The sequence below is a fragment of the Acanthochromis polyacanthus genome, chromosome 4 (genome assembly GCF_021347895.1).
Source record: "Acanthochromis polyacanthus isolate Apoly-LR-REF ecotype Palm Island chromosome 4, KAUST_Apoly_ChrSc, whole genome shotgun sequence".
Taxonomy (NCBI): Eukaryota; Metazoa; Chordata; class Actinopteri; family Pomacentridae; genus Acanthochromis; species Acanthochromis polyacanthus.
In genome coordinates, this window is record NC_067116.1 from 18,619,179 (window position 1) to 18,635,043 (window position 15,865).

Genomic DNA, 15,865 nt, shown 5'->3' on the forward strand with positions numbered 1-15,865 from the left:
TAGGGTGGCTGGACTCAGCCTTAGAGATAGGGTGAGGAGCTCAGACATCCGGAGGGAGCTCGGAGTAGAGCCGCTGCTCCTTCGCATCGAAAGGAGCCAGTTGAGGTGGTTTTGCCATCTGATTCGGATGCCTCCAGGGAGACTTCCTTTGGAGGTTTTCCGAGCACGTCCCTCTGGGAGGAGACCCCAGGGTAGACCCAGAACTCGCTGGAGGGATTATATATCTCGTCTGGCCTGGGAACGCCTCGGGATCCCCCAGGAAGACCTGGAAAGCGCTGCTGGGGGGAGGGACGTCTAGAACAGCCTGCTTCGCCTGCTGCCTCCGCGACCCGGCCCCGGATAAGCAGAAGAAAATGGATGGATGGATGGATGGATGGAACTGCAGTGTACTGATGACAGTCTCACAAAGATTCAGACTTCCAGGTTTCCATACATTATTAACTTAATGATCCAATTCTGGTAACTTGCAGGGTGTGCTTTGTGTATTCTTCTTCCTTTGAGTCACTTTCTCAGTTGCTCCAGTATTATAATTCCAATGTGTAGCTTTGTAGTAGTAGTCACTGGTGAGCTGGTGTGCTTGAGCAGCAGCAAATAGAGAAGGGTTAGTAGAAAGAGACAGAGGTTATGTAGATCACAGAACAATGCAGAGTGACATCTAAGGCATAGCAAGACATGAAGGGATTATTTTCATAGAAAAAAATCTAATTATAAAACTTTGATATGCAGAGACCAGTTTTTACTAGAAACGTCTCTGATCTGCTATAGGTACAACATTTTGATTTGAATCTGCTCAATGCCTTTTCCTGTTCCCATCTTTTATTTTCATTTGATATTGGCAGTCTTTGATATTGTTTACAGTGTCTACTTTTTAAAATGTGAAGTAAATTATTTGTAAGAACCACATTTATTGGTTCATGACACAAGCTAGACACATATTTGTTTTATGTTCAGAATGCTTCCAGCAAAACGATCAGGTATCTGGTCATTGATTTCATGCATTTCATCCTTTGAGTTTGGCTGTTTGGTAACATGTTTTCTGTCAAGATGAACAGTTAACTGTCCGTCTCTTACTACATGTAGTTATTGGATGTCTGCTTTTGGGGAACCTTTGAATTCCAGCTTCCTCCTTGGATTTAGCAGTAAAGTCATTTGTCAGTTATTTTAAAACCTGTAGAGTTCCTGACAAGTTGAAGTAAACTTTAACTATTTTTTGAAACGTGTTGCTCAAAAAGGGAACTTGAAGTAGATAAGCTCATGGTTTGCATCTGTAGCTGCTGTTGTTTGTTGATATATTAATTCTTTGTAGCCTCACTCTGACACGGCTCTGTGCTGTTGTCGATCCAGCTAACACACTCACTCAGGGAGGTAGAGGGACTGTGGTGGGGGGCGACTGACAAAAACAAAGAAAGTCTATCATTTGGTTACATTAGCCGTTCTTGTTTGTTTTGCTGATTTTCATTAATTTTTTTTTTCCCCGGTTGCATTATGTGCCCCCCTACTGCAGTAAACTAAGTATCAACAATGCTGAATTTTAAGTGACTGCCATCAAATGGCTCCAGAGGGAAGCAGAAACAACAGTAGGAGACAAAAACTCACTGATGTATTCTCACAGCAGTATATTTTATTCAAAGTAAGATTAATTTGCTAAAAGGTCAAGTTTCTGTTAAAAGGCTCTCCACACAACCAACAGCACTTTGGCACATTATATTGATTATAGCATGTTCCTCTGATTGCCTCAATGCTGTGTTGAAGGAATCTCCTGATTCTTCTTCAGGAATCATTCATTTAGTGTGAAAGAATGCCGATTTTTAGTGAAGTTCATTTACTATGAAACTCTTTTGACAGACATTACATCAATCAGCCACAACATTGAAACTACAGACAGGTGAAGTGAATAGCATTAGCCATATTGTAATGCAATGCTCTAATGGGAAACCTAAAATCCTGACATTCCTGTGGATGTTACTTTGACACGTACCACCGACCTCGACGCTGATCCAGATCCAGACACCCACCACCAGCAGGTCGATGGTTCCCGTCATTCCATAAAAACTGCTTAGGAATTGCTTGAGAAACCAGACCAAGAGCCCAAACATTGCAATGGCTGCCAAATTCACCAGACACCAACCCTATGAAGCACCTGTGGGATGTGCCAGAATCAGCCTGATCTATGGAGGTCCCACCCCACAACCCGCAGGACCAAAAGGACCAACACTCAAGGACCAAAGGGCCGGTGTCATTTGCTCGATGAGTCAGAATTGTTTTGGCAACATGTGGGGGACCTACACAATATTAGGCAAGTGATTTGATTTTGTGGCATATCCATGTACAACACAAGTCAAACAAGTCCACGCCTTGTTGCATGTCCCTGTTGATTTGCTTACAGAAAATCTCTCAACCTCTAAGATTGTTATTCACATTGTGGTTGGTACTTTCTTTAGAGCATAACCTTGAAGCCTCTTAGCTTTTATGAATAAAGGCCTAACCTAAACTAATGTTTCGATGATGAAAATGGACTCACAAGGACAATTTGTACCACAAAAATCAGTAGAAATGCACTTAGAAGAGGATCTTTTCACTGTTGTCTTCACAGTGCCTAACCGCCTAGAGGTTGACATTCGGTGAGTCTCAATAACTTGTTTTTCATCGTGTTCCTCTTCAGAGCCACCATGTTTCTCTCCAGGTGCTCCCTGTGGCAAGAAAACTCCATCTGTGTTTATTATACCTCAAGCTCCACCTGGGAGAAAAGGGGAGTGTTCTCATGAACAGATGTACTGCAATCTGTTACTAGTGGTGACACCGCCACAAGAAAATAGCACATTTCTTCCTACATGCTCATCCTGAAAAATAGTGTAAGAACACATGAATGACACACAAACATCTAGAACTTTCTGACATCTGTGGGGGGAAATGCCTTTATTGGAGCGTGATTTGTTTTATCTTAACTTCAGTTAGGTAATAAGATGGTAGAGAAGGAATGAGAGGAGGGTAGAGGAAAAATGGGAGATGACCTGAGACATTGCCACTGATATATGGAAGCAGTTAGTGATGCAGGCAGAAATAAATACAGTCACTTCAATAACTCTTCGCACACATGGATGCACCAAGGCCTACATTCACACCCACACACCTGCACACACTTTGCAATTTTTGGCCTGTGGAAAATGGACATACACGCTGTTTGCTTCCACTTAAGCAAACATTGCAGTGACTTACATTCATTCCCTGGAGACTTTATCTACTATTAGCCATAACTGCTATACGCAAAACTGGACCACGGTCTGAATAACACATGGACGGATAATTACACTCTCCCCCTGTCTCCGTTTTTCATTTTCAAATGAAACACATTTTGTACCAAACATGCATCATAAAATACACCCTCCTGATGCAAATGTAATATTTTATTTGCTGTAGTCTTTTTTATTGATCTCTTTATTGATTTTTCTCTATGAAATTGTGTTCAAACCTAACTTTTTTTTTAGTGTATTAGGTGATATGGTGTCTGACCTTGCTCTCAGAGACTATATATATTCGCCGAAAACTACAATACACATAGCACATATCTCACTGCAACCTTTAAACAAACTTGAACCTCAGGCAAATTTTAAATTCAACCCTAAAATCGAGTGGTAGCCATCACGCAGCTCTTGGAGACGAGAGGAATGACCAAAATGTCCTCACTTTCCTAACATGTCCCCACCCTCAAGGTCTAAATCTCACAAAGACAGCAGTTCAAAAGCACACACACAGGCATACCGAATGAGAGGAGAGGCTGATCAAGCACTGATCAGGCACCTGATCCTCGATCTATAAAGACCAGTGTCTCATTTCCATTTAAATTAAAGATAACCCAAGTTGGCAAGACGATACAAACTCTCCTCAATGATGAGGGGAGCAGAAACTTTTCTTGCCCAATAACAGCTGCAAAATGAGCTTGTTTGATCAATAGCAGTTTGTTTTTGCTCTGTCTAATGATTGGAAGAATGGTTGCCAAGAATCTATTAACTTTCTTTCTGGTGGGAATGAAATTCTTGAGATGAATGCAAATTGTTCTCAATTTTACGCTTCATGATTTATTTGATTCCAAAAAGCTTCGGCTATACCTAAGGACAATGATAAAGCAAATTAAAAAAAAAAAAAAAAACTAAAGAAAACTTATATTAAAGCAGTGGTGCCATCACAGATTGTTGTTTGAATCCTTGACATGTGAACTGTTAGAGTTGTTCCTCCTCAGTTGATAATTTTCCAAACAAAGTGGAAACCTGAATCCATCAATTTACATTTAGGTTTGTGGCAGTAGGCTACAGAATGAAGTCCTCATTTAATTATTTTGTGTTAACAGGACAGCTGTTACATACACTTTTTCTATGACATTCTGTTGTTTTATCAGGTATCATTAGATATCCAGACCACCTGAACTGACTCCTCGACTAACCTGGTTGTAGATCGCTGAGCCTCCATAAAAATATTACACCAAAGTGTATAATAGACCCACTGGTCCATGACAAGATAGTGTGTCAGTGTCATGTTTTGTATCACTTTGACATAAAAATGCATTATCCCGTTAAGGTTCAGCGGCCCGCGGTCGGACCGTTTTGATATCTGCATAAGCATTTTTCGAAATAGAATGACACTGCCAACTCGATGATAGAAACATTATACGCCAATGGAAAGCTTAAATTCTCATGAATCCACCGGTATAAACCACTTTCAGACGTGATTACCACAGCGGGTAATATAAACACATTTGTCCGACAAACAACAAATATCCATCAATCCGTTCTCTATACATGGCTTTAATGTACACAGCGCGACTCACATTTCCGGGTTCATTATTACACACAGATGAAAAGATTCCACAAAAAACGGCCATAATCCAACCTTGGACATCCAGACGAAACAAGCCAGTAACATATTTTGTCCAAAACGTGTCTTGAAGTCTGTATATAATCAACGAATAGGTCGTTTTCGAGGAAATGCACCTTTATGGGACATGGTTCCCCGAAACGTATGGCACCTGCTTGTATCTGAAATCTGCCTTTTTTTTTAACATAAAATCCATGGCTGTAGGTGGAGTTTGAAGGTGGGAAAAATGGGAAATGAAGCATTTTGTTTTCAGGCTCAGCAATTCAATGGAACTAAACAAATATTTTGTTTGTTCATAAAGCCAGTAAGCCAGTAACTGCAAGTTACCCTGTTTCACTAGGGCTTAAGGAAACATGTTAGCATTCACCAAAAATTACTTGTCCAATATTAAACTGTACCTGAAAGATGTAATAAAAAATCTGTTTATGTATTTTGTCTCATCTTTCTTTGATGTTATTGTCATGGGGATCAACCTATTTTCATATCTTTTTCTTTTTTCATGTTCTCTTCTTCTGGTGCTCCTGTAAAACCTTGAAAAATTCCATCTCCCTTCTTTTTATCATGACTCTTATCACAGCTCTCCTGGAAGCAGGAATGAGCCGTAATCATTTCTTATTTCACTGCTGTGCTGTCAGTGTACTTTTTGTTATTTTAAATGGTTTAGACAGTACGATGAGGAATCATGCGTTCAAAGAAAATGCTTTCATGAAAGACAGTGAATATTGCTTTTGTCTCACCAGCACAGCTCTTTGATCAAATGATATCCAATTGAAATGTAAGCAGTGGTGTTCAAATGGATTATAATTAGAGACAGCCACAAACCAATCTGACAACAGAGCATGTGAACAGCAGCTGCTGCACTCTGAGCAAGTCTTTATTCATGAGTCAGCTGCAAATGTACAAACTTTCTGTTTCTAGCACACACACACACACACACACACACACACACACACACACACACACACACACACACACACACACACACACACACACACACACACACACACACACACACACACACACACACTGTGTATTCCTATCTTTTTGGGGCCCTACCATTGACTCCCATTCATATCTAACCCCTAACCCTTACCCTAACCCTAACCTTAACCCAGACCAAAACAATGCCTAACACTAAAGAAACATTTTTGTACTTTTACTTTTTTCAGTAACAACAACATGGCCAAGAAAACAGTGTTTCCCCTCTTGGTGACCCAAATGAGGTCCCCACCAATGACTTTTCTTTTGGTTTTCCTATGGTTGTGAGGACATTAGGTCCCCACAACAAAAGCCACCAACTGATCACACACACACAGACACACAGACACACACAGATACACAGACAGACACACACACACACACACACACACACACACACACACATGCACACAAAGTCACATTTATTTCTTCATCCTATTAGTTTTGTGATTCTGAGCCTCACTGTGAGCTAATCTTTTCACAGTCAGCATCTGTGACACTTGCATAAAAACCGTCTTATCAATGACCAGCCCTGATGCCCTGTCTCCAGGCTCTACAAAAGAACCCACAAGGGGACCACAGGCGGGTTTAAACGTCTGTCCATCTGCCGGACAGTAGCATGGTGGTGATGAAATATGGCCTTGCTCTTTCCAGGGAGGGCAAGGCCAGACTGTCACACACGCTGCTAAGGCAGACAGTGGTGAGCTTTGTTACAGAGGATCTGACTGGTACAAAGCCTGTGATGAATGGGAAAGTTTTGGGACAATATTAATGAGCTGTATCGAACAAGGAGTCTGCACAACACCGTTGCATTGCTTAAAGAGGTTGATTAAATGGACTTCTTGATGCCAGAATCAATTTTAACCTTTTCGGTGTTTTTTACTTTCTCTCCTTTTTCTTATTTCCCCACCTCTCAAGTCAGATTTCTGTTCAGTTTGTACACCAAAGATAAAGCTTTCTAATATGTTTGACCGCCTTTATTCAGGTATTTACACTACTTCTCTTTAGATTTTTAGGCCTGCTAAGCTGGGGAGATAAAAAGGAGGTGAGAAATTTAAATTAGTTTATAACAAATCCTTAAACAGGGGAGGTGCACCAAAAATAGGGCACGTTGTGCATGCATTCATTTCCGCTTCTGCCTGTAAATCTTAGGATTTGTGTGCTGATTCAGTGCGATCATTCATGACCCAGACTGCAGCTCAGTCACCTTGCCAGCTGTGATGTATGAGACTGTGGCTCATTGAGCACAAACAAGGGGAAAACTTTATGGAGAATTTAGAAAGCCATGTGCAAATGTGATTGATGAAGAGATGATCCAATGAGATTAGGTAATTGTTCCTTTTTTAAAAATAGAACCTTGCATCTCAAGCAACTTCAGCTGACCCCAAATACCCCATTTTGACAATTCTTTGTCTGGAAAATGTGAAACAAACACTTCCCAACCTCTGAATGTCTCTCCATGTATGCATTAGACAAGCGCATGTGGCTTTGCATTGACAGTGTGATCACGTGTTGTTCAGATGTCAAAGTAATTCTGAGGACTTCAGGAACTTCATGTCCCACTGCTCCATATAATAAAAAGTCTCATCTGTCTCAGCAATCTTTTTCTTCAAATTCCGAATTCTTCTCTCCTGTGACTATTTAGCAGCTCAGCCTTCATCTTGTCAGTCTTCATGTTTCAGTTCTCACTGTCCTTCTCCAGTCTGCTGAACTGTAGCATGGACAGTACTCATGTCAGCAGAATTCAATGTGGTAAAGGACAAAAGAGTCTTAAAATGTCACAATCATTTCAGGTTAAAATAAGACCAAAGGTATAAAAACTTTACTTAAACAAGAATTCCAGATTAAAAATGAGACCATTTCACTGCATTTATTAGATTATATTTTAGGAAAGAGGTAAGAAATGTGTTTCCACGAATCAGGGTTATGAGATCTTCAACAGCATCACAGATGGGACTGCCTGGCATTTACCTGGAACTGATAATTACAGATATCGATTTTGTTCTAGGCTGCACAGTGGTTTGGTGGTTGGCACTTTTGCCTAGCATTCAGAAGATCGCCGTTTGCATCCCCGCCTTCCCGTTATCCTTCTGCTTGGAGTTTGCATGTTCTCCCTGTGCATGCGTGGGTTTTCTCCGGGTTCTCCGGCTTCCTCCCACAGTCCAAAAATATGCTAAGATTAACTGATAACTCTAAATTGTCCGTAGTTGTGAATGTGAGTGTGTTTGTCTTTATGTGTAGCCCTGTGATGGACTGGTGACCTGTCCAGGGTGTCCTCTGCCTTCACCTTAAGTCAACTAGGACAGACTCCACGACCCTAATGAGAATTGAGCGGTGTATAGAGAATGGATAGATGGATGATTTTGCTCTAGTAATAACGTTCACTGACTTCATTTACACCACACACACATGAACCTTTATATCTTGTGTGTCCAAACGCAAGACACGTGAATTATGTCCTTTTTTGAAACACTATAAAACAAACTTTAAACAGTTTGTACTTTTCAATACTGTGTTCTTTTTCCTGTAGTTGCATCTTTTCCAGTATCTTCATTTCATACACGAAACTCAATCAGTTTATAATAGAAATGCACTTTTCTTTGTTTGTTTGGCAGTAAAACATCTCATGATATACATGATCATAAAAATGATATTGACAAAACTCATTCCAAAGGCTGCTTATGGGACAGTGAATCTTCTTTTTTGTTTTTATTTATTTTTTTATTGCCAATTTGCCAAAAAAAAAAAAAGTGTAACAGTGAACTGTTTGCCAAGTCAAGCAATAGTGAGTCACTAGAGAGCTCATTTCCAGTTAAAACACTGTGCCAACTTTTTCAGAGGTTGGTACACTGCTAGAGACACAGCCCTAAATGCCACAGAACAGATATAACACCTAATTACTACAGTGCTGCTATAACTGGCTAAATGTGCAAAAGATGCTGCTAAGAAGCAATGCTGTGCGTATTCTCCAGTCCATGTTGTGTTAATGAGGTCAGCTCTTGTCATTTTAAAGTCTTCGCTCAGACAACCAGGTGTTTTCTCTTCTGGTTAATTAGACCTCAGTCTATGTTGACGCCAGGTGGAGTTGTGCTGAAGTGTCCAAATTTCATGAACCAATAAGAAGAACGAATGTGTGTGACTCAGTCTGTCAGAAATGTATTTTTCTCAGCAGAGTTTTCTCAGCAAGTGTCATTCACTTCATGAATTATTGATCCGTTGTGTCCTGGTAAGTCGTGACAGCATGAGGCAGCAGCTACACCAGAAAGTGAGATTCGTTTGTTCACCTGTTATCAGTTTAGAACTCTGGTAACAGTTCTTGAGGCCTTGGGCTAAACTGCTGTTTCTTCATCTTCTTCTCTGTTGTTTTCACCTTCTCCTGAGGATTTTGGTCACAGTTGCTTTTGATTGTTGTATTTGTACCACTGACATCTATCTCATAACTGCATGCTTGATCCTACAGTGCAGAGTAAACATAGAAGTGAATGGTGCAGGGCAGCTAAAGATAGCTTTGAACTCTGTCTCCTACAAGGTCTGCACTGTAGGACAGGTTGCTATTAGTCTGTCAAAGTTCAGCTCTGTGCTGAACATGCACGTAGATTAAATAAGCCTCTTACTGCAGCAATTCCATAGGGATAAATTGAAATTACTGCAAAATCATGCTGGTCTAAATCCTGGTGTGTCGGTTTCCATCTACATGGTTTCATGTGTGTTTTGCAGCAGAAGCACAGAAAGAAAAAGATTTTGCTTCAAACAAAATGTGTGAAATGGGAGCAGACTCAGTGAATAAATTGAGATGTAGATAAACCAAGTGACTTAAACACTGTCTGTGCCACAGAATTAGACAAAAAAAAAAAAAATCAACAGTGGCAGATAAAAACATCCGATCTGTGTGGAAAAATAAATGGCATTTTCCCATTGTGTTTGCTACATTGTCAGAGTATGAGGCTGTACTGGGGCTCTTTGAACTCTTCTTTTTTCACCCTCTTCTCATGGACTGGGTTAATGACACCTGGCTGGAAAATTTGTGCTAAATGTTCAATGGAATAACTCCTAATATGCACGCAACAGTAGTGCATGAAAATGTGCAATAATTTGAATTTTTTTTCTGCCAATTTTCTTGAAATTTGATTAAAATGTACCCTACATTTGGCAAGAAAGACAGCCTATTAGACAAAGCAGCTGTGCGATTGTATTGAGGGTGTGAAGAGACTGTAAGATAGAATATCACGAAGCTTGTGCTGACATTTTTCCTCTTTGATTTTGACTTTGACCTAAGTCCTCATGAGAATCTTAGTTGGTAAGTATCTTAAAATCATACTAGTAACTAAAATGAGTTGTGAGTTCTAACTCTATTTGCTGCTAAAAACTTTCCCAGCCTTTGATACGGCCTCATTTCATAGTCACCTGGTTTTTCTTATTGTTCTCCTGGAGTGCCTGCTGTTGTATTGTTCTGTGTGAAATCTGAGATGCTGCTGTCCTGTGCTGGCCTCGGAAAATAGGTTGCTAACCTCAGTGGGATTTACCTGGTTAAATCAAGGTTAAATAAATGAAAAATGTGGTTGTGCACAGAGAAAACACTGTCATGCTTCAGACCAATAAAAGATGCACTCCATGCAAGCAGTTGCTGGAAAATGAAGGCACATCCACAAGATTATCTGGAAGTACTGAAAGATACCAGCTGTCTGTGTGCTCGATACAATGACATCAAATAAATAGATGCAGATTTTGATCTATGGATGTACTGTATAGGTGAAGTTAATAACAATGTCAACAGTAACATTTGTGCACATTAAACATCACAAACAATAATTTGTTCAAAATCAAAAGGGTCCAAATATACCTGCAAACTGGAGGCCATACAACAACAACAACAACAACAGCTGAGAAAGAGCAATAAGTCATGAAGGGATGCAGAAACCTGATTTGCAGAGCGGTAATCAGAAAGATAGGGAGACGGGAGATAAATGAGTGGACAATGAGTCAGTGAAGAAGGCAATTATTTAGGGGGAGGAACACTTTGAAGGGAGGAGAGACAGGAAGGAGAGGAGAGGGCAAGGATAGGAGGACAGAGGAAGAGAGAGAAAACAAAGAAAAAGAGGGTAGGTAAGAGGTGCTTCAGTGATAAGAAAACGTCATCAGCAACTTCAATAATTCACACTGTCCGTGCTCCACATATAGTATCTGATATATTTCATTCTGTTCTAGTACACACCATAGACACACACATGCAGATGGTTAAAAAAAAAGAAATAACTGAAAATGAAGGGAAAATAATAAAGAAATAGTAAACAAAAAAAAAAAAAAAGAGAGGCCAAACGCTTTACAATTATTGCTCAGGCGTAGCATCCGGTGCCCATGAGTGTGTGTTAAACTTGTGCCAGGACACGCGTTCAAGTTATTCCCCACAAATGAAAGCGATCTATTTGCTTGTTGTGAGAGAGTTAGCGGAGCACAGAAGGCCTAAGTATGGCCAGATGGACTAACTGGCTGGCTGGCAGGAAGTAACAGGCTGTACGCTTCTTTTTGATTGGTTCTAATTATGATCTACTGCCGTGCCTCCCAGAGAATTGCTGACTGGGTGATGTGTGTTGTGCTTGCGTGTGTGCGTGCACTCTTCTGTGGTGAATCCAGAGTTTTCACAGGGAAAATAGGACAGGCGAAGGTGTCGAGCAAGAGACAGAAACAGTTTGTGTTGACATAGATTGGCCATATGGTAGTCTAACTATGTGAGCAAAGAGATGCTTGGATTGGATGCAATTTTCCAGTTCTACGTCGCAGTTTCCTTTTTGTTAGTAAGTTAATTTTACAAGCACACAATTATCTACAACTGAACAACTCCAACAACCCAGATGTAGGCAGAACAAGATCTTCTCAGCTCTGTAGCAACTCTGAAACTGCGGGAGAATATTCTACTGAGCACTTTAGTGTTGAGTTAAACTATACAAACTCATGCTGTGCAGCCAAATATTGTTTGAACGTACAAAATTTTATTCTTTAACGTCGAGTGGAGATCCAAAAGTTTTCAAAAAATGCTAAATACAGGGTGAAACAAAAAAACGGGAACTTTTTAACAATCCAATAAAACCAAGAGTCATGGAAGAAAAATATTTTATTCACAGTAATTGAAACCTTAAACATGCAATTTAAGAAACAATGATGGAATTTTCATTTTTTTTAAAATTACTTCCTGTAGATGGCATCCTCCTGTACGAATGCATTCTTGAAATCTGCTGTTGAGATTTAACCTTGCCAGCAAGTTGATTTCTTGCGATATTTGTGAGTTCACAAATCTCTCTGCTATTAAGTCAGTTTTAGCTGAATCTCCTATCGCTTCTTTGAAGGAAGAACAACGAGAGGCGCTTTGCGCATTTCTGGATGGTAAAGATGTTTGTGCTTTTTTACCTACGGGTTTTGGTAAGAGTTTAATCTACCAATTGGCTCCACTCGTTGTGACGACATATTAAAGTTTGCCGCAATTGGCTAAAAACAAACCTGTCAGAGGCGGGACATACTGTTGCATTGTCCAATCCGTGCCTCTTTCCTCCGAACGGATTTACATGGAGCGATCCCAGATTGATATTGTGGAGTACTATCAAGTACTACACAATTATTAATCTGGCTATTGCCAGGTTAGTTGAGATTCCTCATTGACCGCTGCAACATCTCAGCTGGGATACTGTGAATTTCATCCTGAATTCTCTGTTTAAACTCATCCAGAGTTCTTGGTCGAGTCATGTACACTTTACTCTTGAGACAGCCCCAGGTTGATTTCAAGAATGCATTCATACAGGAAGACACCATCTACAATTTCAATGAATAAAATATTTTTCTACCATCACTCTTGGTTTTATTGGATCGTTAAAAATTCCCGTTTTTTGTGTCACCCTCTATGTCAGGATTTTTGAGGAAACAACTTACAGGACACAGTACTTCCAATTGATGTGAGTCCTGGGTTACAATCTTTCTGTCAGTGTAAACATCATATGACTTGAGAGTTGGAGCAAGTTGAGGATTGAATATTTTCAATGTGGGCAGATATTGTTTTTTAAGGTATTTGTCTGACCATGAAGCTGCTAAACTGGCCAATTTCTCAGTTTGTACATCCTTGAATTCTTTCCTCGCCTCCTCTCCTCACATCTTATTCTCTCCCACCAGAGATGAGAGCAGAGGAGACAAGGAAGAGACACGAGGCGACAGGCATTTAGCAAAATGAAACAGCCTCGCTCTAGAGCTGTCATGTTGTTAAATGGGAGTGCGTCACAGCTGCATTGTCAGTCCATTGTTTGTTGCTTTCTATGCCTGTATGTTATGATCTCTGTCAGATGAGCAGAACAGGGTTTACAACAACTTAAGAGTATAAATTCACTCATAATTCATTCCATCTGACAGTGTAGCACAAATGTGTGGATGTCATACATTTTGTTTTTATATTTAACAAACACAATCACATACAGACGGGTGGTGAAGTGTCTTAGTGACATCTCTGAAACTCTACCGGAATGATTAGCACCATTCTTTCAAAAGATATTTCTGAATTGGGGATTTTGATGATGACATGTTGGTTCAAAATCTCCCATAGCTGTTTAATTGCATTAAGATTTAGTGATTGTAAATGTCATAGTGTCTGATTTACATCCTTTTTGTACTCATTAAACCAATCGTTGATCCTTCGTACTCTATGGATGGAGGTACTGTCATCCTGAGAGAGACCACTTCTATCAGGATAGAAATGTTTCATCATTGGGTAAAGGTGATGAATTTTGTCTGCATTTGCAGTAACACAGGCACTGGATCTCCTCACTGTAGGGTTCAAAAATGTATGTTTTTCCTTTAGTTTGTCACCCATCTGTATACAGCCTAAACATATTTTTTGTATGAAGCTGTACAAATCATTGGATTAAAAGCGATATAAAAATTAGCTCTGATATATATAATTTATCTGCGCAATAAATAAAGAACTGCTTCTGCCACGTATTACAACGGGTGTGTCTTTTATGTCACTCCCCAAAAAAAAAAAGAATTCTGCCAAGGATCCAGCTTTGCTTCCTCCAGCGAGTCTCCTCTTGCCATGAGATGCATTTTAGGAATTGAGACGTCCTTCAAGATGGCACGCTGCAATTGATTTCCAGGTAACAGGCAACAGAATAGAGGACAGAGGAGAAGAAGTAGCACAAAACAGACAAATGAGAAGAGCCTTGTATGTTAAAGGTGCTCTCTGGAGCTAGAAAGCCAAAGGTTTCTGTCTGAATGCTGTTATACATCAAAACATGTAGTGTGCATCTTTGAGGTCTAACGCACATGCTTAATTTAAAGCTAAAGCCGATTTGTTCTTGTGTTCTTATTCAGCTTGTGAAGCATCGTCATTTTCTGCATGTCTCCTTGCTGGCAGTCTTCTTTTCTGTCTTTGCTGTTTCTATTCAGGTAGTATGCATGCAGTATTGTGCAGCTCAGTAGAGTACTGTAACACCACGAGTCTCTTAAACCGTAGGGGTGTACTACAAAGCAAAACTAATGGGTTAGCAGGACACGTTGTGCCTAAATTGGGATTTTTCCATTTTGCAAAGGGGGCTCTGCTGGTGGTTATTTTCAGAATTTCACATTTAAATCAGTTGCAAGAAATATTTCCCTTTCACAATTTCTTTTTCTGATGATCCTCTATGAGCAATACAGCTTCTCAGTTGAAAGAATACGTTACATCTGTAAATCCTTTATTATAAGCTGTACAGTTGTTTTAACACTGAATGAAGATGTGCAATAGTGCAAACTGTATGTGGCATATGGAAAAGACATAAATATGCTTTTATGTTGGATCCTGATTTGCTGCCAGGGGAAGGAACCATCAACCTTACAAATATTGGACAGCCCAGCAAATAACCAACTCTGTGCTGGCTTTCACAAAGAAAGCCTGGACATGTCAAATTTTTTGTAGTACAGCCCTCTGCTTCTTATATATGCATATACATGAGAACCTACAAAAGATACAGCAGCATGTAAATATGTTGCTTCATGACACCACTAGCTGCCAAAAACTCCATAGGGTAAGTGAAGAAATGCCATGTAAGAGCACTCATAATTCATCCGTCCATTTTCTTCTGCTTATCCGGGGTCGGGTCACGGAAGCAGCAGACAAAGCAGGTTCTTCCAGACGTCCCTTCCCTCAGGCTATACTTTCCAGCTCATCCTGGGGGATCCCAAGGCATTCCCATGCCAGACGGGATAGATAATCCCTCCAGTGAGTTCTGGGTCTGCTCTGGGGTCTCCTCCCAGGCGGAGGTGTTCGGTGAACCTCCAAAGGAAGTCTCCCCGGAAGCATCCGAATCAGACGTTCAAACCACCTCAACTGGCTCCTTTCGATGCGAAGGAGCAGCGGCTCTACTCCGAGCTCCCTCTGGATGTCTGAGCTCCTCACCCTATCTCTAAGACTGAGCCCAGCCACCCTACGGAGGAAACTCATTTCGGCCGCTTGCATCCGCGATCTTGTTTTTTCGGTCGCTACCCAGAGTTCATGACCATAGGTGAGGGTTGGATTGTAGATGGACTGGCCAATCGAGAGCTTCACCTTGCTGCTGAGCTCCCTCTCCACCACGATGGTTTGGTACAATACAAGCCATTCGATCCCTATACAACCGAAGTGAGAGCTGTGTCTGCATACTCGGCACAAAGTCAGACACGTTTCCAGTGGGTGTTGGACTCCGCCAGGGCTGCCCCTTGTCTCCGATCCTGTTTATGGTGTTCATGGACAGGATCTCAAGGTGCAGCCAAGGTGTGGAGGTTGTCCGGTTTGGAGGCCTCAGGATCGCATCTCTGCTTTTTGCAGATGATGTGTTTCCATTGGCTTCATCAGACCGTGACCTTCAGCACACACTTGAGCAGTTTGTGCGGATCAGCACCTCCAAGTCCGAGGCCATCGTTCTCTGCTGGAAACCGGTGGATTGTTCCCTCTGGGTCGGAGGGAGCTGCTTCCCCATGTGAAGGAGTATCTCGGGATCTTGTTCATGAGTGATGGAAAAATGGAGCT